The 23,640-nt window shown below is 36.3% G+C and overlaps 2 pseudogenes; both read left to right on the forward strand.

Annotated features, from left to right (window-relative positions):
* Nucleotides 1–1,605: 1,605 nt before the first annotated feature.
* LOC148914703 (importin subunit beta-1 pseudogene) lies at nucleotides 1,606–2,266 on the forward strand (annotated as a pseudogene).
* Nucleotides 2,267–15,073: 12,807 nt separating this feature from the next.
* Nucleotides 15,074–22,838, forward strand: LOC148914704 (uncharacterized; annotated as a pseudogene).
* Nucleotides 22,839–23,640: the final 802 nt, after the last annotated feature.

A 23,640-nucleotide genomic window follows, 5' to 3' on the forward strand; every position in this document is an offset into this window, starting at 1 on the left:
GGATTCTAGTATATTAAAAGAGTATACCTAGTATGGCCGCGCGGCTATACTATATGAATATATTATATTTACACAGTATAGCCGTGCGGCTTCCTGTTTATTACTACAACAACAACAACACACCCAAAAAAAAAAAAAAGAAGAGAGCTAAGCGGCCCTTTTAATTTTTAGATTACGAATATAGCCGTGCGGCTATACTATTAATTTAAAAAAAAAAATGAAAACCCCACTATACCTGAGCGGCTATACTCTTAGAAAGTATAGCGAAGCATCTATACGCGTTGAATATAATATATTTACAAAGTATAGCCAGCGGCTATACTATTTATATTATATATATATAAAGTAAAAGTCAGAGAATGGTGGAAACATTCAAAATACTATAAAATGCTCTGGTTAATTCAAACATTAAGAATTGAAATTATTAATTAAATGAGGATAATATGGTAAATTCACATTTTATTATATTAAAACAATTAAAATTTAAAACAAAATCAGATAATAGGTCTTATTTTTATAGAACATAACTACCCATATTATATTTTCTTAATTTTAAAAATAAAATAAAAAAACAAAAAATAAAACCAATTGGCACATGCGTGAGCATGTGCCAAGGGGCTAGTACTAGTAATTGTAACAGCTCCTCCTAAACTTTGGGTTGATGAGGTATAACTCTTAACTAACTATTATTGTTATCTTGCACTTTGAAACAAAAATGTAAACACATATGATGGCGTGTTACAAGTAAGGTTCCATGAAAAACATATATTTTTAGTCAAGTGGCTTTGGTATAGAATAATGAAGCTGCAAAACCTAGCTTTCCTCCATCAACTTGAAAGTTACGGAGTCTGTCTTTAAATGTTGTCGCTTTTGTGATGCTTTTGCATTTTACTTTAGAAGTGCGGCTTCAATCTTTGTGGAGGTCATGGTAGTTTTTGGAGGTTTTTTTGCAGAGCTTAGGGAGACAGGCATGAGTCCTTAGGTCGCGTTCGTGGTCTGCTTTTATTATTATTATTATCATTATTTGTTTCTTTTTAGTGTTGTTGGTTTTATTTTTGTGAAAATTGGGTTTGGGCTTCTTGGCGGCAGTTTGTAATTTATAGGATTTTCGAGACATATTTGATGTGTTGTAAATGGGGTCTAGGTTGGTTCTTTTATATAATTTGGGTCCTTATATTGGGCCCAAAAGTGAAGCTTCTTAATTTATAGGCCAAGCTAGGTCAAGGCCATTATAAAAGAAACTTAAGCGCATCAACAATAATACTTACACAACTCTTTCTAAAGACCAATTTTTAACTACTGAAAATTGCTCTCTATAGAAAAGAACCAATTTCTGCCGAATGAAAATTGCGGCCACTATAAGTGATTTGTTTGCAGAACATACGATTTTTCAAAAGCTCTTATTTCAAGTTAGATTTATGTCTAATTGTACAATTTTCTTTTCGAAAAACTTATCATTGTTGTTGATTTCTCTTAGGGTTTTCAAAAATTAGTTAATTATTTGTGGTAGTGCCTGGAAAGTGCTTGATGATATATGCCTATGTGAGAGTTTAATTGGGTATTTCTCCTCTGTTTATGAAAAGAACATCTTTCTCCCACTAAACCTCTGCCCAAGTTATTGCGAAAATTGCTTCTATTGATACTCCCAGGACGCAGTAGACTGACCTAATTGGGTCTTTGCTTAACAATATGACTTAGCCAGATAGTCATGCTGGTTTAAAACAGTCAACCATGGAAACACTTGGTTATGTATGTGAGGAGATATCCCATCAAGATCTTGGGCAAGATGAGGTGAATAATGTTCTTACCGCTGTAGTCCAAGGAATGAACCTTGCTGAAAACAGCCTTGAAGTCCGTCTCACTGCAACAAGGGCTCTATGTAATTCCCTAGAGTTCACAGAGACCAACTTTGAAAATGAGATGAAACGGATTACATCATGAAGATGGTCTGTGAGACGGCCTTGTCTAAGGAGGTTGAGATTAGGCAAGCGCTTTTGAGTGTCTTACTTCAATTGCTTCAAGGTATCACGAGGTGCTTGAGCCTTATATGCAGGATCTCTTTGAGCTTACGTCAAATGCTGTAAAAGGGGATGAAGAGGATGTTGTCCTCCAAGAAATTGGGTTTTGGAGCTTCTATTGTGATAAAGAAATAAAGCTTCGAGAATTTAAGACTGGTGACAGTGGGAACACTGTGCCTCATTCATGTTTTGTAACAAAATATCTGACGTATCTAGTTCTAATAATGCTGGAAACTTTGCTAAAATAGGAAGAAGATTACAACATTTGGAATATTGCAATAGCTACTGGGACATGCCTAGAATTGGTTGCAAGGACTATTGGGGATGCCATCTGTTAAGCCAGTCTTCATATTTACAAAGGGTATAAAGAAAGAGGAGTCGACAGGTATTACCCAAAGTATGAGGAATCCAAGTGGGTTTTCACGAGGTTGCATTACTGTCTTCTTTTGAAAGGGCTCGGTGGAGCAATGATTGCTTGAAGGCTATAATCATAATGATCCAAATGTTGCTGAGTGGATCGGTTGTGCCAGTTATCACCTTTTCAAGGGATATAAAGAACAAGAACTCATCAATTGCCTGGAGTATGGGGAATCCAAGTATGTTTTCGGGCATTTGAAGCATTGTCTCAGGTTGAAAAAGTACAGAATATGAGAAAGCTCAGGATGCTCCAAAATACTACCTATAAAGTAGAAAAAAAAATCAATTAAGACAAAATATCTTTAACATAGAAAAAGTCTATATAATAGAGGAAAATATGGTTGCTTGGAAGATTATTTTGCGTTTATTATTGATGTGTAAATTGCTCGTTATTGATTATATGTGCTTTATTCTTATTACCTTGAAGATGTGGTGGATATATTTCTTCTAGGCTGTTTTAATCACGATCCAAATATTTCTGAGAATATCTGTTATGTCAGTTTTCACTATTACAATGGGTATAAAAAAAGAGGAGCTTACATGTATTACCCGAAGTATGAGGAATCCAAGTGGATTTTCGCGGGATTGCATTACTGTAACCTTTTGAAAGGGCTCGGTAGAGCAATGATTACTTGAAGGCAGTAATTATGATGATCTAAATGTTGCTAATTGGATCTTTTCACCAGCTATCACCTTCTCAAGGGGTATGAAGAACAAGAAGTCCTTATCAATTGTCTGGAGTATGAGAAATCCAAGTATGTGTTCGGGCATTTGAAGCATTGTCTCAAGTTGAAAAAGTACAGAGTATGAGGAAGCTTAGGATGCTCCAAATACTACCTATAAAGTAAAAAGAAAAAAGGAAAAAAGATATCAATGAAGACAAAATATCTTTAACATAGAAAAAGTCTATATAATAAAGGAAAATATGGTTGTTTGGAAGTTAATTTTGCGTTTATTGTCGATGTGTACATTGTTTGTTACTGATTATCTGTGCTTTCTTCTTATTACCTTGAAGATGTAGCATATATATTGCTTGAAGGCTATTATCATCATGATCCAAATGTTGCAAAGAATATTTGTTGGGCCAGTTTTCACCTTTACAAAGGGTATAAAGAAATATGAGTGGACATGTATGAGGAATTCAAGTTTAACGAGATTGCATTATTTTCTGCTTTTGAAAGGGCTCGGGTTGAGCAACAATTGCTTAAAGATTGTAATCATGATGATCCAAATGTTGTTGAGTGAATATGTTACACTAGTTATCACATTCTCAAGGGGTATGAAGAATAAAAACTCCTCATCAATTGCCTGGAGAATGGGGAATCTAAGTATGTTTTCGGGCATTTAAAGCTCTGTCTCAGGTTGAAAAAGTACAGAATATGAGGAAGCTCAGGATGTTCCAAATACTAGCTATAAAGTAGAAAAAAGAAAATATCAATTAAGACAAAATATTTTTAACATAGAAAAAGTCTATATAATAGAGGAAAATATGGTTGCTTTGAAGATTTTTTTGCGTTTATTATTGATGTGTAAATTGCTCGTTATTGATTATATGTGCTTTCTTCTTATTACCTTGAAGATGTGGTGGATATACTACTTCTGAGCTGTTTTAATCACGATTCAAATGTTGCTGAGAATATTTGTTAGGCCAGTTTTCACTTTTACAAAGGGTATAAAAAAGAAAAGGAGCTTATATGTATTACCCGAAGTATGAGGAATCCAAGTGGATTTTCACGAGATTGCATTACTGTCTCCTTTTGAACAGGCTTGGTGGAGCAATAATTACTTGAAAGCTGTAATTATGATGATCCAAATGTTACTGAGTGGATCTTTTGCGCCAGCTATTACCTTCTCAAGGGGTATGAAGAACAACAAGTCCTCATCAATTGTCTGGAGTATGATGAATCCAAGTATGTGTTCGGGCGTTTGAAGAATTGTCTCAAGTTGAAAAAGTACAGAGTATGAGTAAGCTTAGGATGCTCCAAATACTACGTATAAAATTAAAAAAAAATAAAAAAAGATATTAATGAAGACTATATATCTTTAACATAGAAAAAGTCTATATAATAAAGGAAAATATGGTTGTTTAGAATATTATTTTGCATTTATTGTTGATGTATAAATTGTTGTTATTGATTATCTACGCTTTCTTCTTATTATCTTGAAGATGTGGTATATATATATTGCTTGAAAACTGTTATCATCATGATCCAAATGTTGTTGAGAATATCTGTTGAGCCTGTTTTCACCTTTACAAAGGTTATAAAGAAAGATGAGTAGACATGTATTACCCGAAGTATGAGGAATCCAAGTGGGTCTTAACGGGGTTGCATTATTGTTTCCTTTTGAAAGGGCTCGGTAGAGCAATGATTGCTTAAAGGTTGTAATCATGATGATCCAAATGTTGCTGAGTGGATATGTTACAACAGTTATCACCTTCTCAATGGGTATGAAGAACAAGAACTCCTCATCAATTGCCTGGAGTATGGGGAATCCAAGTATGTTTTCGGGCATTTGAAGCACTATCTCAGGTTGAAAAAATACAGAGTATGAGGAAGCTCAAGATGCTCCAAATACTACCTATAAAGTAGAAAAAAGAATATATCAATTAAGATAAAATATCTTTAATATAGAAAAAGTCTATATAATAAAGGAAAATATTGTTGCTTGGAAGATTATTTTGCATTTATTATTGATGTATAAATTGCTCGTTATTGATTATATGTGCTTTCTTCTTATTACCTTGAAGATGTGGAGGATATATTGCTTTTAGGCTGTTTTAATCACGATCCAAATATTGCTGAGAATAACTGCTAGGCCAGTTTTCACTTTTTTGAAGGGTATAAAAAAAGAGGAGCTTACATGTATTACCCGAAGTATGAGGAATCCAAGTGGATTTTCACGGGATTGCATTACTGTCTCCTTTTGAAAAGGCTCGGTGGAGCAATAATTACTTGAAAGCTGTAATTATGATGATCCAAATGTTGCTGAGTGGGTCTGTTGCGCCAGCTATCACATTCTCAAGGGGTATGAAGAATAAGAAGTCCTCATCAATTGTCTGGAGTATGATGAATCCAAGTATGTGTTCGGGCTTGAAGCATTGTCTCAAGTTGAAAAAGTACAGTGTATGAAGAAGCTTAGGATGTTCCAAAGACTACCTATAAAGTATTAAAAAAATATATATATCAATGAAGACAAAATATCTTTAACATAGAAAAAGTCTATATAATAAAGGAAAATATGGTTGTTTGGAAGATTATTTTGCATTTATTGTTGATGTGTAAATTGTTTGTTACTGATTATTTGTGTTTTCTTCTTATTACCTTGAAGATGTGGCATATATATTGCTTGAAGGCTGTTATCATCATGATCCAAATGTTGCTGAAATATCTGTTGGGCCAGTTTTCATCTTTACAAAAGGTATAAAGAGATATGAGTGGATATGTATGAGGAATCCAAGTGGGTTTTAACGGGGTTGCATTATTGTCTCCTTTTGAAAGGGCTCAGTGGAGCAACAATTGCTTAAAGGTTGTAATCATGTTGATCCAAATGTTGCTGGAGTGGATATGTTACACCAGTTATCACCTTCTCAAAGGGCATGAAGAACAAGAACTCCTCATCAATTGCCTGGAGTATGGGAATCCAAGTATGTTTTTCGGCATTTGAAGCATTGTCTCAGATTAAAAAAGTACAGAGTATAAGGAAGTCCAAGATGCTCCAAATACTACCTTTAAAGTTTATAAAAAAAAAAAAAAAAGATATCAATGAAGACAAAATATTTTTAACATAGAAAAAGTCTATATAATAGAGGAAAATATGGTTGCTTGGAAGATTATTTTGCGTTTATTGTTTATGTGTAAATTGTTTGTTACTGATTATCTGTGTTTTCTTCATATTACCTTGAAGATATGACAGATATATTGCTTGAAGGCTGTTATCATCATGATCTAAATGTTGCTGAGAATATCTGTTGGGCCATTTTTCACCTTTACAAAGGCTATAAAGAAAGAGCAGTCGACAAGTATTACCCGAAATATGAGGAATTCAAGTGGGTTTTCACGAGGTTGCATTACTGTCTTCTTTTGCAAGGGCTCGATGGAGCAATGATTGCTTGAAGGCTATAATCATAATGATCCAAATGTTGCTGAGTGGATATGTTGCACCAGTTATCACATTCTTAAGGGGTATGAAGAGCAAGAACTCCTCATCAATTGCCTAGAGTACGTGGAATCCAAGTATGTTTTCGGGTCTTTAATACACTGCTTCATGTTGACAAAGTATAGAGTATGAGGAAGCCCAAGATTCTCCAAATACTACCTATAAAGTAGAAAAAAGAAGATATCAATTAAGACAAAATATCTTTAACATAAAAAAAGTTTATATAATAGAGGAAAATATGGTTGCTTGGAAGATTATTTTGTGTTTATTGTTGATGTGTAAATTGTTTGTTACTGATTATCTATGCTTTCTTTTTATTACCTTAAAGATGTGGCAGATATATTGCTTGAAGGCTGTTATAATCATGATTCAAGTGTTGCTGAGAATATCTGTTGGGCTAGTTTTCACATTTACAAGTGGTATAAAGAAAGAGAAGTCGACATGTATTACCCAAATTAAGAGGAATCCAAGTGGGTTTTCACGGGCTTGCATTACTGTCTCTTTTTGAAAGGGCTCGGTGTAGCAATGATTGCTGAAAGACTGTAATCATGATGATCCAAATGTTGCTGAGTGAATATGTTACACAAGTTATCACCTTCTCAAGGGGTATGAAGAACAAGAACTCCTTATCAATTGCCTGGAGTATAAGTAATCTAAGTATGTTTTCGAGCATTTGAAGTATTATCTCAAGTTGAAAAAGTACAGAGTGAGGAAGCCCATGATGTTCCAAATACTACCTATAAAATAGACAAAAGAAGATATCAATTAAGACAAAATATGTTTAACATAGAAAAAGTCTATATAATAGAGGAAAATATGGTTGCTTGGAAGATTATTTTGTGTTTATGGTTAATGTAAATTGTTTGTTACTGATTTACTGTTACTATTACAGTTGGTGGTGACTAAGTTATAGCTTAGATTACTTGAATGGTTGGGATTTTGTGGCTGAAATACCTATAGGAAAAAGCCAAGTGTCATACACATATTGACAGATCATTTTGTACCTTTCCTGATGTAAATCGTTTTATAAAAGAAGAGAAATAGTTGAGCTATTAGCACAGCAACTTATACGGTTTTGCAAAAACAATTTTTCCAGCTCCTTCCTTCATCTCCTTCCTTCTTCTCCATAAAATCCAAATAAGTACCTAATATTCCAACATGGTATCATTGAGCCAGGTTCGATCTTGAATCTAGGTGTCAATTTCGTTTTGAGTATTTGAAGATTTCGACACAAAATCTTCATACCCAACTAGTTTTATATGGCTAGTTCGGTTGGAAGAGAGTCACGAAATCCAATTTTCAATGGAGAAAACTATGCGCTCTGGAGTATTAGAATGACGTCAATCCTTTAATCATATGGGATCTGGGAGCTAGTTGAAGAAGGTGTACCAACTCCAGATCCAAAAGCCAAGATTAAGGAGACGGAGACATCGGACAAGTCAGCATTGTCTGAGCTTTGGAAGCAAGATGCAAAAGCACTAGACCTTATCCAATGAGCTGTTTCATATGAGCTCTTTCCTAGAATTTCTAACGAAGTAATTGCAAAAGGAGCCTGGGATTCTGTTACAGCATGAATACAGAGGAGATGATTGTGTAAGGTCACTCAAATTAATGGTTTGAGAAGTGATTTGAGTATGCTCGTATGCGTGAAGATGAATCTCTATTTGCTTATTTGACTAGACTGTTTGCATTGATAAATGAAATGAAGAGCATGGATGCTCAAATTCTGAATGAGAGTTATCGAAGAACGTAATAGTGCAGAACTTGTTGATAAGTCTTACCAAGACTTTTGACCCTATTTGCACGGTCATTGAGCAGACCAGGGATCTAGATGCAATAGAAGTGTAGGAAGTTGTGGCAACTTTGAAAGCGTTCAGAGCAAAGGCTTGAGAGGCATTCTAAGAATACTGTAGAGAAGGCATTTGCTAGTATGATTGTGAAGGAAGCCAGTTCCTCATCCTCTTCAGGTAGTGGTCAGTCCAAGAAGAATTGGAAGAGTAATAGAAAGAAGTGGGAGGATAAACCCAATTCGGGTGGAAAGCAAAACTGGAAGAATGAAAACTAGATGAGTGATCAATCTAACAAGAATGATTAGAACAAAGGAACCTGTAAGCACTGTAACAAGTTGTATTACGATGAATGTTGGTTTAAGGATAAAGTCAAGTGTCACCAATGCAGCAAGTTTTGGTCATATTGCTCGAACAAGCCTAGACCAGTTGCACATTTTGCAGAAAATCAAGCACCTGAGACAACAAACATGTTATATACCTTTTACTCACCTTCAAAACCAACTCACATGGGTGTTTGGTATGTTGATAGTGGGTGCAATAACCACACGACATCTCATGAATCATTGCTCTATAACATTGATAGAAGTGTGAAGTGCAAGATGAAGATGGGAACATGGGAATTAGTTCAAGCTTATGGAAAGGGACCCTTGTGATTGAGCTGAAAGATGGTCTTAGGTATATACAGTAGGTGACGATAGTGCCAGGCTTAGATGAAAATCTTCTAAGTGTTGGGCAAATGGTTGAACATAGCTAGTGGCTGTTATTTAGTGACTTTATGGTGAATATATATGTTGACAGAGAATTGAAAGAGCTGGTTGCTAGTGTTCCAATGAAAGAAAATAGGTGTTTTCCTATGAAGTTTGAGTTCATGAACACTGAGATGGCAAATAGAGTAACAGTTGAGGATCACTCATGGAAATGACATAGAAGATTTAGTCATTCATTTAAACCATGTTGGGGTGAAGATGCTACAAGATAGAGAAATGGTGCTTGGACTCCTTAGATTAGAGAAGTTTAAAGATGTGTGTGAAGGGTGTGCTACGAGTAGAGTTCACAGAGAAGCATTTGACAAAAATGAAGTGTGGAGATTTTAACAAACATTGGAGTTGGTTCACTCAGATGTGTGTGGCCCGATGCATGTCACTATAATTGGAGGAAATAGATATTTCCTTACATTCATTGATGATCATACAAGGATGTGTTGGGTGTTCTTCTTGCAACACAAATCAAGTGTATTTTCAGTATTCAAAATATTCAAGGCCATGGTGGATTTGCAAATTGGGTTTCAGATCAAGAAGTTAAGAATAGACAGAGGAGGTGAATACACTTCAACTGAATTCAGTAAGTTTTGTGAAGACTTGGGCTTGAAAGGTAATTAACAGTGGCTTATTCTCCTCAACAAAATGGAGTTGCATAGAGGAAGAATAAGACCATTGTGGATATGGCTAGGACAATGCTTTATGAAAAGAGAATGTCAATCAAATTTTGGGGAGAAGCAGTTAACACTGCAGTCTATATTCTCAATAGGTGCCCATAAGTGCTCTCAAGAATAAAACCCTTTTTGAAGCATTCAGTGGAAGAAAACCTAGAGTAAAGCATTTGAGAATATTTGGTTCTCTTTGCTATACTCATATTCTATCTCAGCTGAGGCATAAACTAGAAGAAATTGGTAAGAATGGAGTCTTTGTTGGGTATGGAACTTGTGAGAAAGGGTATAGGGTGTTTAATATGAGAACTCAGAAAGTAATAGTGTCAAGGAGTGTGATATTTGATGGGAAAACTATGTGGAATTGGGAAGCAAATGACGAGTTGCACATGTCAATTCCTTGGGATAGTAGTGAGGAATCAAGAATAACTAAAGGTGAGGAGGAGTTTGAATCACCTAATCAAACTCTAGAATCACCACGTCAGATCATCACTATATGTTGTCACTACCTCAGCCTAAGAGAGGAGACAAGCTTCACCAAGACCAAATGAAATTGAAACATCTGAGCCCTATGATCACACATCCTTGAAATGGAATAGCTTAAATGAAGTTTTTGCACAGTATAAAGTAAGTATTGTGTAACCTGAAAGCTTTGCTGAAGCAACTCAAGATGAGGCATGGAATCAAGTTATGAAGGAAGAGATCTCAATGATAGAAAAGAATTCTACATGGGAGATGGTTGAAAGACCTGGTAACAAACCAGTTGTGAGTGTGAGATGGATCTTCAAGACAAAGCTGAATCTTGATGGTTCTATCCAAAAACACAAGACAAGGCTTGTAGCTAAGGGATACACACAAAAGCCTGAGGTTGATTTCAATGAAACCTTTGCCCCAATAGCAAGGTTGGATATAATTAGAACCCTCGTTGCACTGGCAACTCAAAAAAATTCGAAACTTTTCCAATTGGATGTGAAATCAGCATTTCTAAATGGAGTGTTGAAAGAGGAAGTCTACATTGAGCAACCTGAAGGATTTGAAGTTAAGGATGCAAAAGATAAAGTTTATAAGTTAAGAAAAGCTCTCTATGGCTTGAAGCAAGCACCAAGGGCCTGGTATGGTGAAATTGTCACTCATCCACTCAAGTGTGAATTTCAAAGAAGCATAAGTGAAGCTACATTATATGTGAAGATCAAAGAAGGTATGAGTACAGTTATTGTGTCAATATATGTAGATGATATTGTTTACATTGGAAGTTGCAATGAGATGTTGAAAGAGTTCATGGAGGATATGATGAACAAGTATGATATGACTGATCTTGGCTTGTTGCATCACTTCCTTGGAATGAGAGTAATCCAAAAAGAAGGGAGAATTTTCATTCACCAACAGAAATATACCAAGACTCTATTGAATAAATTTGGCTTGAAGGACTGCACTGGTTCCAACTGAAAAGCTTAAAAGAGAAGATGAATGTGAACTTGCAGATGAGGAGACCTACAGGAAAATAGTTGGGAGCTTATTGTATCTAACAGCAACTAAGCATGACATCATGTATTCAGCTAGTTTGCTTGCTAGATTTATGTATGGTCCTTCAAAGAAGCATTTTGGAGCTGCAAGAAGAATATTGAGGTATGTACAAAGAACTATGACTTTGGCATTGATCAATATGAGTCTGGAAAATCAGCTATTTTGATTGGATTTTGTGACAGTGATTGGAGTGGTTCAGAGGATGATATGAAAAGCACATTTGGGTATGCTTTTTCATTTGGCAGTGGTGCATTTTCTTGGGCCTCAATGAAGCAAAGTAGTGTTGCTTTATCAAATGCAGAGGTTGAATATGTAAGTGACGTTGAAGCAACAACTCAGGAAATCGAGCTAGGATTTGTGTTGTGTGATTTTAGAGAGGAGCAACTAGAAGCTACACCAATTATGTGTCACAATACTTCTGTTATAGCTATGTCTAAGAATCCGGTGTTCCATCAAAGATCAAAGCACATAGGAAGAAAGTTTCATTTCATCAGAGATGCAATTCAAGAAGGAGTGGTGGATCTGATATATTGCAGAGGTCAAGATCAGATTGCAGACATCTTCACAAAGGCATTGACAAGGGAAAGGTTTTGTTGTCTAAGGGAGTTACTTGGAGTAAAATTAGTAAAACGTTTAGAAGGGAGTGTTGATGTGTAAATTGTTTGTTACTAATTTACTATTACTATTATAGCTGGTGGTGACTGAGTTATAGCTTAGATCACTTGAATGGTTGAGATTTTGTGGCTGAAATACCTATAGGAAAGAGCCAAGTGTCATACACACATTGGCAGATCATTTTGTACCTTTCCTGATGTAAATCGTTTGATAAAAAGAAGAGAAATAGTTGAGCTATTAGCACAGCAGCTTATACGATTTTTCAGAAACAATTTTTCTAGCTCCTTTCATCTCCTTCCCTCTTCTCCCTAAAATCTAAATCAGTGTACCTAATATTCCAACATTTATGACATAGCTGTTTTGCCTATTATTTTGTCGTATTTTGCAGCACACTCTGAGTGTGAGTTGGTGGTAATTGATATACTATGGATAAGAGTTACCCTACAAAATTCTTCTACATATACTAATATTGTGGTGAGCTACAAATTGGGATAAGGGGTTGAGGTCATTCATTAGTCTTAGGAGAGACAATCTTTGACATGATAGAAAGAAATTAATGAATGACACTAAATCTTTCAAAATGAATAACTTATTTGCTTCATACAACTATATCTAAAATATACAAAAGTAAAGCAAGGAAAAATTACAATACAAATTTATAAATAAACCCAATTTTAGACATGTATTTATAAAAAAACCCAAGCACTATTTAAACATAGAAACACACCCAAAATCAACCCCAAAGTCAACTTTTTGGGTGTGTTTATAAATGGATTTTGAGTATGTGTAATGATGGGTTTTGGGTGTGTTTATATGTTTAAATAGTACTTGGGTTTTTTTATAATTTCAACCCCCATTTTGGGTGTTTTAGTGAAACTCCCAAATTACAAATGCCTTGAAGAATCATGTAACACGACTGTTCAACTTGATCAAATCTCTCTGTGCTCCGAAGAATGCCTAAAAAATGATCCAAAATTTCGAACCATCCAAACTAATGATGATTATGTTCATCTTTTCCTTGCATATTCCATGGCAGCACCAATATTAAGATTTTGGGACATATTTGGTGTGTTGTAAATGGGCTTTGGATAAGTTTTCTTATAAATTGGGCCCGAAAGTGAAGCTTCTTAAATTCTAGGCCAAGCTAGGTCAAGACAACTTAAGCGCATCAACAATAATACATACACAACTCTTTCTAAAGACCAATTTTTAACAATTGAAAATTGCTCAGCAGAGAAAAGAGCCAATTTCTACCCAAGGAATATTGCGGCCACCACCTCTAAGTGATTTGTTTGCAGAACATACAATTTTTCGAAAGCTCTGATTTCAAGTTAGATTGATGTCTAATTGTACAATTTTCTTTCGAAAACTTGTCATTGTAGAGGAGCTTTCTAATGAACATCTTCGATTAAATACGTGGATTAGGAATGCAGTAAGGTGTCATGTTGAAGATCTTGATCTTCTTATCTACCCGGTGGATGGATTTTCGTTGCCATTTTGTGTCTTCCTTTCTCAATATTTGCGCTCTTTGTCAGTGAATTTGGCTAGGCGGATTTTGGAAGTGCCTTCCGTACCTTTTTCATCAAATATCTATTACTTGAAACTGGTTAATGTTAACTTAGACGAGAGGTTTTTTCCAATGGATCTCATGTTCTTGCAAATGCATCAAGAAGTTAGATCTGTATTTTATTAGAGGAACACAGAATATCAGCATTGAAAGTTCGTCTTCAGAACACCTTCATGTTTTGATTTTTCGTGACCTGCATCTTAATATCTCTTGTGAGAAGCTTGAAACTATAGAAATAAATATAATTTGAATAGTTTGTCCATAAGGACTGGGAGATGGATTTTGAATGCCAAACCAGTAAGTGAAGTCTATGTTGCCTATTGATCTCCCTCTCACGCTCACACAGTCTTGCGGTATATTTGGCAAGTTTTTTATTAATTAATTTGCTTGTATGTTTGTTGCCTTTTGTATATTTTCAGTCTAGTGGCTTTGGTACGGAATATTGGAAACTGCAAAACCTTGCTTTCCTGCATCAGCTTAAAGAAGTAACCATACAGTATTCCGACGACGGGTCTAATGAAATCGAGTTTTCAACGTATATCCTCTAGAATGCTCAAAATTTGAAGAAAATTGTCATTTTTCTTGGCTGCGAAGATGAGCAATCAAAAGCTGCAGGGATGGTGAGCAGGATCAAGATGATTTCTACTGCCACAATTATCATTCGGAGGAGGGAATAATCTTTGATATTTTTACAAGACTGTATGTGTACCTTGAAAGGATATTTCTGTAATATTTCTGAGATCATATCTCCTTGCAATTTACTTCAGTCTCAAATCTAAATTGTCTTGCAAGGAACAAAAATTAATAATTTGAGAAACGAAAATTAATAGAATACAAACAAGTAATGAAAGAAGAAATCTACATTAAAAAATTTGTTTCTACAAATAAGTAACGAAAAAAGCTTTCCCCTGAATTATTTAAAAATATTAGTTATATATCCATTCTTAGCATTAGTGACATAGATAAACTCTACACCATTTAATTCCTATAAACAAACCAAAAAAAAAATCAAAAAAATCAAAAAATGACAACTATCCCTATTGAATTTAATTTTATTATTAAATTACTTTGATGCCCTATTGGGTGTCTTGGGTTTTTTATGAGGTTTTGAGATTGGACTTGTTTTAAGAAATTCATGATAGTTTTGTAATTTATAGGAAGTTTGAAGCTTTATTTATGAGGTTTTGAGATTTGGTTTGTTTTAAGAAATTGATGGTAGTATTGTAATTTATAGGAAGGTCGAAGCCTATTTGTTATGTTCTAAATGGGCTTTGGCTTTGGCTTTGGATCATATTAGGTATAATAGTGAATCTCCTAATTATTTATTTACTTACTTTTAAAGCTGTAAACTTTCCTGATAAAAAGAGGTTGAAAAACTTTCCCTCCCTCATACTGGTACGTACTCAGCATACTCGTTACTACGTTTCTTCATTTGGTTCAGTATCTAAACATCACAAGTTATTGAATGTATTAGTGTTCAATTGCCCTTGAATTGTAGTATAAATTGAAAACCCAACTTGTCTTGCAAAACCCAAAAGCCACAAGTTAGTTTAGCTTCATGGAACACAAGAATAAGTTAAGGGCTACTGCAAGTTGTGAAGGTGAAAGAGTTCATACTGAGAAACTGGTGGACAGATTCAGTAATCTTCCACTGGAAGTTGCCCATCACATTCTTTTGTTCCTTGATATAGAAGAGCTCACTCGTTTCAGTTGTGGGTCCAAAGGATGCAGGGAGCTTTCTCTGTCAGCTCCCTCATTGAATTTTTGTTTTTCATCGGTGGATACGTCCACATGTGAGCTTAGGGTGAAGTTGTTGAACACATTGGTAGGTTCTTGTTTCATCGTCGGGATAATAAGATACAGTCGTTTTACCTTTTTTGGGATGGTCACTGCATAGAGGAGGGCAATTACAAAGCATGCTACTTATGTAGTAATGAGAATTTTCGAATCACCGCATGGATCCACAATGCAGTGAGGTGTAATGTTGAAGTGATTTGTCTTGACATCTTGTTATGTGATTTTGAGGAGGAAGGGTTAGCATTTCCATCTTGCGTCTTTCTTTCCACATCGTTGAGGTCTCTAAATGTGGTGCAAATGAAGGGAATCATTATTAAAACGCCCCCCTTTGCCTTTTCCTCTAATCTCAGTTGCTTGGAGTTGGGAGAGCTTGACATAGAAGATGAGGCGTTTTTCAAATGGATCTCATGTTCCTGCAAATGCATCAAGCAATTAACTGTTGCCGGAGTTCGAAATATAACAAGTATCGCCATTGAAAGCCCGTCTTGGAAAGATTTAATTTTATCCCTATGGGTCTCAAATCTGCCATCTTAAAATCTCAGGTGAGAAACTTGAAAGCATAAGGATCGATTGGGGATTTTTTTTATCCGCATGACCACTCATTAAATATTTTTGCTCCAAATCTAAATTTTTTGCGTTGGGTTGGGAATGTCATGAATCACCCAAACCTTGGAGAATTAGAATGTTCGGAAGAAGCTTATATTTTTCTGGATCCTAAAGTAGATGACTTTGAAAACGTTTTTAGGCTCTTCGCAGTGTACGCGGGGTTGGAGTTCTTGGTCTAAATCAAGCAAACATTAAAGTAAAGAGAATCAGTTCCCTCTATCCCGCTAGACTCAATTTCTATTTTGTTGCAAAACTAGAGCAGTTTGAACTAATTTGTAACACTTTCCTTGTTTCGGGATAGTTGGAGTAGCAAATATTTGCTTCTTACATTTCAGAATTGTTTGGAACTTTGCATGATGGCATTTCTTTGAATAAAAAATATTATTTATGCCTTAAAGTTTTTGTTAAAAAGAATGAGAAGTAATTTGAGAAACATGATATAGGTTTCACCATTATAACATTCCAGGCTCTGTACGGGGAAGGATCTATTCCGGCTCAATTCGATGATATTTGGCGTTCGACTCTGAATACTCGGAGCATTAGTGACGATCTCGTCCCATCAATGGTCTCTTTCTTTTAAGAGGAATGCCCAATTTGTGTACTTTACACATAAAGAATGATTCACTTATTTACAGTCGTAAATGCGATGACGTAAGTCAGAGTCTCTCTCTCTCTCTCTCTCTCTCTCTCTCTCTTTCTATATATATATATATATATTATATACATTGTCTCAAGAATCAGGAGCGTAATTATCATGCTAGAAAAGTAATGTAGATTTCCTTTCAGTGTACTTTGTTTTGGGTTTTGGAAATTTTCAATTGAGTTGCTTGTTTTCTTCTTGCTTTTCCAGGTCCAGGTCCAGGGCCAGGCATCTGGTTTTGATAACCATGGTGGAAAGAAAGTATTTCAGATCTAGGTTTAGAGAGAGAAATGAAAGAAAGGTAAAGCTCTGTATATTTCTCAGAAGTGTTTTCTTACATGATAATGAAATGAACTAATCACAAGCTTATATAGCTGTGTAACAATGACTCCTTCACTAATATGAGCTTAACAGAATAACTAATTAGACCAACAAGAGTAACTAATCAGATTAACAAACACGTGAAGAGCTAACGGACTTGCCACCTCAGCAAGTACACGTGTCAGCACATCATACTGTTATCATCCCCCTCAATCTCGGCTGGGGGTGAGCCAAGACTGAGATTGCCACAGTGTTTGACAAACAGGGGACTATGAAGACCCTTGGTAAGAATATCAACCACTTGCTCATCAGTAGAAACATATTGAACAATGAGATCTTTGTTTTGAACTTTCTCCCGAATGAAGTGGAAATCGATATCCATATGCTTGATACGAGAATGAAGTACCGGATTAGCACTTAGTGCTAAGGCAGACAAGTTATCACTGTGTAAGACTGGAGCTTCAAGAATAACCATATGTAAATCGCATAGCAGCTGTCTAATCCATGAAATCTCTGCAGCACAATGAGCAAGAGCTCGATATTTAGCCTCTGTGGAGTTTCGGGAAACTGAAGCTTACTTTTTAGAAGCCCAAGAGATTGGATTATGGCCAAGAAAAACTGCATAACCAGTGGTGGATCGACGAGTGTTTGGGTCACCAGCCTAGTCGGCATCACAATAGTAGGAGAGAAGCATAGTGCCAGGAGAGAAAGCGATCCCATGCTGCAGAGTACCTTGCAGATACCGGAGAATTCTTTTGACAAAACCAAAATGAACATCAGTGGGATTATGCATGAACTGACAGACGGTATTAACTGCAAAGGCTATGTCTAGACAAGTGAAGGTTAAATATTGTAGGGCCCCGACAATACTGCGATACAATGTAGGATCACTAAGAGCAAGACCATCAGTTGTCAAAGCTTGCTGATGAGGTTTGGAGGGTGTGCTACAAGGTTTACACATATCCATGGCAGCCTTCTTGATTAAATCCTTAGCATACTTAGCTTGATTGACAAACATATTGCCATTAGCCTGATAGTGAATCTCAAGACCAAGAAAATATTTGAGCTGACCCATATCTTTGAGTTCGAATACTTCCCCAAGATCACGAATAACAGAGTTGACAAGGGCAGGATTAGATCCTGTGAGGATGATGTCATCAACGTATAATAAAAGAATAAGAATATCAGAAGAAGTTTTCTTGATAAAAAGGCTTGGATCAGAAGGAGACACTGTAAACCCCAGAGTAGGTAAATATCCTGTAAATTTGGCATTCCATGCACGAGGAGCTTGTTTTAAGCCATATAGGGACTTCTGAAGTTTACAGACAAAATCAGGATATGTAGGATCAACAAAGCCTTGAGGCTGCTTCATGAAGACTTCTTCTTGGAGCTCGCCATGAAGAAAGGCGTTCTTAACATCTAGTTGACGTAATTTCCATTGAAATTGAACTGCCAGACCCAAAATCAAAAGAACTGTAGTATGTCGAACCATGGGACTAAATGTTTCATCATAATCTAGACCATATTCTTGACTAAACCCTTGTGCTACAAGCCTGGCCTTATATGGAGAAATAGTACCATCTGCATTCTTTTTAACTTTAAAAATCCACTTACACCTAACAATGTTTGTATGAGAAGGAGGAGGAACTAGAGTCCAGGTGCCTTGTTGGTGAAGGGCTTGAATTTCTTCAGACATGGCGTGCTGCCACTCAGGCTTTCCAAATGCTACCTTGAAATGAGCAGGTGTATCAGGCTCAGTGATAGAATGAAGCTGAGTAGTAAAGCTCGAGTACTCAGGAAATTGCCTATGCTGGATAATGCCAGACTTAGACCGAGTCTGCATAGGATGACAATTATTGGGACTAGCTGATCTGAATGAGCAGACTCAGATAAGAATCAGATATATGAGGTAATATGACTTCAGTTGATCAGCAGAGATGATTGGCAGCATATTGTTATCAGATGTTGTGGCACCAGCAGATGATGTAGAATCAAAAATGGTAGGAGAGAGCCTGGGTGAGGAAGTAGAATGCATGCTAGGACTGAGTAAAGGCTGAACCGCAGGAGAAGAGGATGGTGGTGATGGCATAATGACAGGAACCGGTGACATACCAGATGGAAAGGCAGGAGAAGATTGTGATATAGATGGGGTAGCTAAAGAATATCGGTGAGCCTTGAAGGGAAACACATCTTCATTGTAGACTATATGTCTAGAAATTAGAACTTTCTGGTTTTGAGGGTTGTAACAATAAACTCCTTTATATCCCATTGAGAACCCTAAAAAGACACACTGCTGGGATCGAGGTTCAAGCTTATGTGCATTGTATAGTCTGAGCAAAGGATAAATTATTGAACCAAATATTTTAATAGAGAGCAAATCTGGTAATGTACCATAGAGCTTGGAATATGGAGATTGCATGTGCAGAGTGCGACTTGGCATTCTATTGATTAAGAATATGGCATGTGTAACAGCATCAACCAAAACGAAGAGGAAGACTGGCTGTAGTTAGAAGAGAAAGTGCAGTTTCAATAATATGCCTATTTTTTCTCTCGGCTACTCCATTTTGCTGAGGAGTATATGGACAAGATATGTGATGAACGATGCCTTTAGATGCCAAAAATTCAATGAACGCCTTACTAGTATACTCTCCTCCACCATCAGATTGAAAGAACTGAACATGAGCTTGATAGTGATTCACAATATACGCATAGAACTTGCAAAATACTGAGAAAACATCTGATTTATTTAATAAGGGAAACACCCACATGAACCTGGTACAATCATCAATGAAGGTAAGGTAATATCTATAGCCTCCTAAAGCAATACAAGCAGAAGGCCCCCAGATATCGGAGTGCAGCTTAGAAAAGGGTTTGGAAGAAATGGTAAAGAACAAGGAAAAGGCAATTTATGCATTTTTCCTTGTAAACATGATTCACAAAGGGCATATGTGGGATCTGGAGTAACAGAAATGTGAGAAGCCTTGAGCATGTGTTGAAGCACTTCATTGGTGACATGGCCCAGTCGGAGATGCCACAGTTTAGTCTTTACCTGCTGACCAAGCAAAGCATGAGAACTTGATGAAATGACAGAATTCTTGATTTGCGGACTGGAGCAAACTGATGAGGTTGTAACACTGGGAAGAATCATACTCTTTATTTGATGGAGAGGCCTTGATCCCGTGGGAAAGAAAGTGAGGAATGGAATAAAGACCTTTATTACTCTGACCCTGAAAAGAAGGGTGTTGGTTTGTTGTCCTGCACAAATATGTGATGCTCATCAAAAAATAACCCTGCAATTGTTATCGCGACAAGTTGATAGACAGAGAGTAGATTTGCTGCAAGTTTAGGGACATGATATATAGTATTTAAATGTAAGGTGCCTGGTAAAGCAGTTAAAGCAGAGGAACCAATATGATTGATGCTCAGACCTTCTCCATTCCCCACAGTAATCTTGTCATCAGAATGATAAGGAGCAAAAGCTTGCAGATTATGAACATTGGGAGTCATATGATGAGATGCTCCACTGTCAGCTATCCACAGATCATTTGGAGTAAATGAGGGAGAGATATTGGCAGTCATGGCTTGCAGAGATTGTGGAGGAAGAGTGCCTTGGTAGGCAAAATTGGACCTGTGGTAACAGTTTAATGCGATGTGACCCTTCTTTCCACATATCTGACATTCAAGTATAAGAGAAGAAGAACTATCTGGAATTCGATAATAACAGTTTGGAGCTGTATGACCTCTCTTGTTACATATTTGGCATTTCGGGATGGGCTGATTCTGATTCTTTGAGTTTGAAGAAAACCTTGGTGAAAAACCGCCTCAATTATTATAAGAGAATCGACCACCTGGACCCCGTCCTCTAGGAGTGAAGGCGAAGAGGACCCGAGATGAGTGAAAAGACTGATGCGACGAAGATGATGGTACATTAGCAGTGGTGCAGAAGTCTTGAAACCATTAAGCCCCGTACAGAAGAATAAGAGGGGACTGTGGATGAGCAGTTAGTGTCCCAATAGTAGAAGCAGGCTGATGCTGAGCAGGAGCTTGAGTATGAGACGATGAACCATATTCAACACTAAGCAAACTAGTCATATTATGATGCATAGCAATTATGCGTGACTCAATATTCTTCTCGGCAGTTAAGAGATATGCTCGGAAGTCCTTAAGTGATATTGGTGTGTCACGAGCCACCAAGACAGTCTTAATGATGTCAAACTCAGGTGGTAGACCATTTAAGGCTGCTATGATTATATCATCATCAGAGAGCTTGATACTTGTTGTAGAGAGTTGGTCTCGAATATGCTTCAGCCTAAGTAAAAATTTATCTATAGAATCCCCTTCTTTGTGAATGGTATAGAACTCTGTTTTAAGTTTATTGATGCGAGCTCTTGAGACAGAGGCATATCGATCAGTGAGACTTAACCAAGCTTCTCATGCAGATTTACACCCAACTACATATTCAATGGCATCATCTGATAGCGTAGCAATGAGTAGGCTAAGCAAAGCCTTATCCAGTTGAAGCCAATGTCTATAGTCTTCAGAAATCTCAATAGTTACTCCCTCAGATTCAATAACAACATATTTAGGTGGACACACAGAGGTGCCATCAAAGTGACCATATAGATCATAGCCTTGAAGGACAGATTGCAATTGATAATTCCATTTCACAAAATTATCATCATTGAGTCGAATAGTAATGACTCCTAAGAGACCATCAATTTTTGGAACAGAAAAAGTCATATTTGCCTTGTGCTTCAACAATTGTGTGGCAACAAATTAAGAATCAAATATTGCTTTGTGCTTTAACAAATCAGAAAGTAGCAATAGTGCTTCAACAGGTATATCAGATTATTCAGATCTTCAAGAAAAGAGCTTCATGCTTCAAAGAAATCTCAGATAAGTGCTTCGTGCTTCAAAGAGATCTTAGAGACGTGCTTCGTGCTTCAAGAATTTAGAGAAGTATGCTGTGTGCTTCAAGAAATCATAGACAACATAATTGAATAAGACCGAATCGAGTCAAGAAGAGGAATATCAGACATACCAGAGGTGAATTCATCACCGAGTCAAGAAGAAGAGCACACGAAGAAGATTGGCAAACAACAATTGCATAATCGCCAGAAATATGAGCAAACTGGACAGAACCATAGCAGCCACTGATTCGCCATTATTGCAATTTGAGAGCTCGAAAATGAAATTAGCGGTGATACAGTAGAGCGGGCTTTGAGATTGTGGAGCGGAAGCGTAAAATATCAGGAATCGATGAGCCGAAGCTCTGATACCATGATAACCATGGTGGAAAGAAAGTATTTCAGATCTAGGTTTAGAGAGAGAAATGAAAGAAAGGTAAAGCTCTGTATATTTCTCAGAAGTGTTTTCTTACATGATAATGAAATGAACTAATCACAAGCTTATATAGCTGTGTAACAATGACTCCTTCACTAATCTGAGCTTAACAGAATAACTAATTAGACTAACAAGAGTAACTAATCAGATTAACAAACACATGAAGAGCTAACAGACTTGCCACCTCAGCAAGTACACGTGTCAGACATCATACTGTTGTCAGGTTTGATATGGAATACTGGAAGCTGCAAAACCTGGATTTTATTTATCAGTTGGAGGAGGTTACCATAAAGCTTACCGAAGGGTCCGATGGGATTGAGTTTGCAAGGTACATACTCGAGCATGCCGAGGCCCTGGAGAAAATGAACTTAATTTATTCACCCCGGCAATCTGATGTTATAAAGAAGCTAAATGAGAGTAAGATAATTTCCGATGCCACACTTAATTTCCGATGTCACACTTACCTTCCGATGAATCTATTATGGAATTTCTTGCTCAAACGATATAGTTTTTTCAACTTTGATCTTTATGTAAATCAAAATTACGAAAAAGCTATATTCAAAATTTTTACTCTCTTTCTCTGTAACCATTTTTTACTTGTATTTAGTCAATTTAGAGCATCCACAATGGGCTCCCTAAACCACCTCCTTAGACAAATTGAAATGATAAAAATACAACTCCAACCACACTCCCTATCCAGCTCCTAAAATAGAGAGTCCTCTAGGAGCTCCTAAATCTGAGGAAAGAGAAAGGACTCCTAGTGGCTCCCTGTAATTTAATGCTGTTTTATTTAATGAGTATTTCAAACTTTTATTTAATGCTAACCATTTTTTATTTTATTTTTTAATAGAGATGAACCAATCAAAAAAGAGTTATAGCATTTATGACTCTCCAAATTAGGGAGTATGGTTGGAGTTGAAATTTTTTAGAGAGCTCCTAAAATAGCTTTCTTATATTCTTAGCCAAATTTTAGCTAAGAAATAGAGAGCATCATTGTAGATGCTCTTACAAATGGGTATAATATAACAGAGCTTTTCATGAGTTTTTTACACTAACACACCCTGAGGTTTTTGGTTTTTTCACAAAACTTCTTGAGGTTTTAGAAATAATAAGAACACTCACTAACGTTTTAAATTGTTTTCACAAAACTCCTTTTCATTGATTTTTCATCTAAAGACTGATGATTTTATACCAAAAAAAAATTCTCCAAATGACAAAGTTGGCCTTTGAGATCAAATTGCATATACTTGATTAAGGTTAATTTTGTCATTTGCATAAGTTTTTTTGAATGAAATTATTAATTTTTAGACAAACAATCAACGAAAAGAGGTTTTGTGAAAACAAATTGAAACCTCAAGTAACGTTCGTGTAATTTTTGAGACTTGAAAGAGTTTTGTGAAAATACAAGAAACCTCAAG

This window comes from Prunus mume, linkage group LG8 (assembly GCF_029339155.1).
Source record: "Prunus mume cultivar Tortuosa linkage group LG8, ASM2933915v1, whole genome shotgun sequence".
Classification (NCBI taxonomy): Eukaryota; Viridiplantae; Streptophyta; class Magnoliopsida; order Rosales; family Rosaceae; genus Prunus; species Prunus mume.